The 3,210-nt window shown below is 41.2% G+C and overlaps 1 long non-coding RNA gene across 1 annotated transcript in view; it reads left to right on the top strand.

Moving 5' to 3' along the window:
- LOC117947843 overlaps positions 1–1,035 on the top strand; it is a 12,085-nt gene extending 11,050 nt beyond the window's left edge. The window contains exon 3 of the long non-coding RNA XR_004657335.1: positions 919–1,035. This is a non-coding gene — a long non-coding RNA (uncharacterized LOC117947843). The remainder of the gene's footprint in view (positions 1–918) is intronic.
- The last annotated feature ends 2,175 nt before the right edge of the window (positions 1,036–3,210 follow it).

Genomic DNA, 3,210 nt, shown 5'->3' with positions numbered 1-3,210 from the left:
ACACACACACACACACACACACACACACACACACACACACAGCCACCCCCTTCCCATCTCCCCAGCAAGACCCTCGTCTGATCCCCAGACATTGTTGTGGCCATTGAGAAGGCGGGCCCTGCACACACTCTCGTGGGTTCAACGAGGGCGTTCAGAGGAGGGGCACAAGGAGGTAATTGGGGGGGGAGGGGGTTGATATTAATGTCTTAGGGGCCATGTGAGAGGAGTGAGGAAAATTGTTGCCTCTGGGGTATTCCTTGAGTGCGGGCGACTGTGTGTGTGTGTGTGCGCGTGTGTGTCCTGGCTGGTCAGCAGCAGCAGCAGTTTGCTGACTTAACGCTACAGGGTTAACAAGGAAGCCAGCCATCAGCTGTAACCTACCAGCAAGTGGTGGAAGAGTGTGCTTGTGTGTCTGAGGCAATGTGTCAGTCATCTTAGGAGCTGTGTAGGCTGCTCTCATGTGCCATTTGTACTGCAGACAGCAGCTTACACCAGAGTAGAAATCTGTACAAAGACACACGCTCTTAGGGCTGGGACAGTGTGCTAGTGTCCTGATTTGATTCTTTCATGATATATGGGAGTATTTCTATCTTCTTTTTCTTCTTTAAAAAAAACAAAAGTGGAATACCAAACTTCTAGAGACAACATTTCTAAAAAACAAATGCACATTAAAGAATGCACATCAGATGTCAGTCAGTCAGTTTGTTCGTTTATTTTTAAAGGAGTACGTAACATGTATTTCCTGCAGTTTCTGCTTTTGCTCTGTTTTGCTAGATACGATCAGCGGTACCGCATGAACAGAAAATATTTATGTGAATTGTTCTTAACAAGGGAAAAGAATAGATTTAAAAAAAACGTTCATGATAAATACCAAAAATGATGATACATAGGATTTTCAAATTTCATTTCAATTTAAAGTTCAGGTCAACTTTATTTATAGTATCAAATCATAACAAGAGTGATGTCAAGACACTTGACAGATAGAGCAGGACTATACCACACTCTATAATTTAAAAAGACCCAACACTTCCTGTAATTCCCCATCTCTACAGGCTCTTCTTGTATCTTTTGCTTGGTCTCTTCTCAACCACACCTCTTCTTCTTTTTCTTCCTTCACCTCTTCCCTTCCCCCGCCCCTAATTCCTAATTTTCTATTCAACCACCGAAGTGTATACATGTGCTCAAATGGAGACACCCCCACCCCTCACCCGAGGACACAAAAACACACACAGTGCTCTCATTTCATTACTGAATCCCTCAGCTCATTACCACATGGGGATTAACTATCAGAGGACTACATGATGGACAACAGGTCTGGGATGGGCAGCCGTGTCAAAACCACAGTGCCACTATCATCGTTGACAGGCCACTCAGCCTGGAGAAACACAACCACGCGTGTCAAGTCTTGCATTTCACATGTACACAAAATTAGCAGTACTCATACCGACCCAATTACAGAGTCATACATTCATGAAATAAATGCATATATGCATGGGGGGGGAAACCAATGAGGCAGGGAACAAGAAATTAAAACATGTCATCTTTGATCAGTTGAGATAGCGTAATTGGATTTATTGTATGAGTGAAATTGCTTTCTTGCATGGCAAAATGTATTATTTTGAATTATGAATGTGTGTGAATAATTGTGGATGATAATGGATAAATCATTGCATGCAATCCTTGTTAACCCTTGAAATGGTAGTTTGAGACATTGTTTCCTTTGTATACGGTTTAAGTTGTAATAGAAAACGAATTGGCGCACTTTATCTACTGACATTTTTATCAACAATGCTGATGAAAAACGATTAGGATCATGGTTAGGGTTAGAATATAAGAATAAATGTTATTATTGTAAATAAATATAAAAGAAGTTAAAACACGTGATAAACAAAACAATCCAAAGGACAGGAGACCTATTGAAACTGAAGGAATACTTCCTTTTTTTTTTTCTTTCTTCCGGCAAATGAATAGCCCTTTTGAGGGGCTTAACATACTCAAAACTCACCAAAATTGGCGGTCGCATCAAGTCTGGCGAGAATGTACATATTGTAAGGGTTTTGTAATCAGGTGCACAAGAATGGCTTGCTAGCGTCTCCTGCAAATGTACAACAAATGTAGCCCCAGCAGTACGTTTAACGTAGACTAACAAAATGTTGTACACTTATGTAAAATATCAAGACCTACAAAAAGTCTCATCAGAGCCATACCCTAAACCCAAGAGGAAGTCTGCCATTTTGAATTGAAAGTTCAAAATGAGTGTGATTTCGGCCATTTCCACATGTTGTACTTTATCGAACTTCAGATTTGGTCTGTGCCATCTTAAGACATTAAAGATGAAAAGTGATTGAAAGAAAAACATTTTGTCATAGGGCATGGCAGTGGCGGCCATTTTGTGCGTTTTGCCATTGAAACAGGAAGTGGGTGAACTTAAGTGTACGTTGTCCAATTGGCTTGAAACTTTTCAGGATTCATAAGAGTCCAACCATGAGGACATCTATAGACAGATATTTACTCAAAGTCATAACGTCCCCTAGTGGTAACAGGAAGTAGGCCTAAAAGTCAAGGTGCTATACTTAAAAAACAAACAAGAGATTTCATCTAACGACTTCAAATTTATTTTGTGCCATTGCAAGACAGGTGAAAGTTGCATAAAGCTTAAGTTGTTGTCCAACGGTGTGGCCGTGGCGTCGTGGTCATTTTGAGCATTTATCAATGAACAAAGATGTTGTTAACTTTAGTGTACAGATGGGACAGATGTTGTCACATCTGTCCCAAATAAAGGTCCAGGCCTGAGGACATCCGTAGCAAAAATTGACTTTTGGTCATAGCGCCCCCCGCTGGCAACAGGAAATTCGCCTTATACGACAAAACACCATCCGATTTACATACAACTTATAATGTGTGGTCTACATGTGGTCCTGAGCCGCCCCTACACCTTTAACCATGCCCGTGTAACTTAGACCACCCCTCTTTCATGGCTTTTGAACCTTTTAAGGTTACATTAAGGTTACAGTCTTTTGTGAGGCATCATTGAACTCAGCAGAGAGTTTGTCATTGGTCATGGTTCGGCCCGCCCCCTATGATTTAGCCACGCCCCTTTGACAGCCAAAGAACTCTATGACGTAGAGGCTTGTGTGAGATATCATCAAACTCAATTAAACCATTTATTGGGTTGGTGGCGATAATTGGACTGCATTGTACTATATATAT

This window comes from Etheostoma cragini, chromosome 7, assembly GCF_013103735.1.
Source record: "Etheostoma cragini isolate CJK2018 chromosome 7, CSU_Ecrag_1.0, whole genome shotgun sequence".
NCBI lineage: Eukaryota > Metazoa > Chordata > Actinopteri > Perciformes > Percidae > Etheostoma > Etheostoma cragini.
This window is presented reverse-complemented; position numbering and strand designations above follow the sequence as displayed.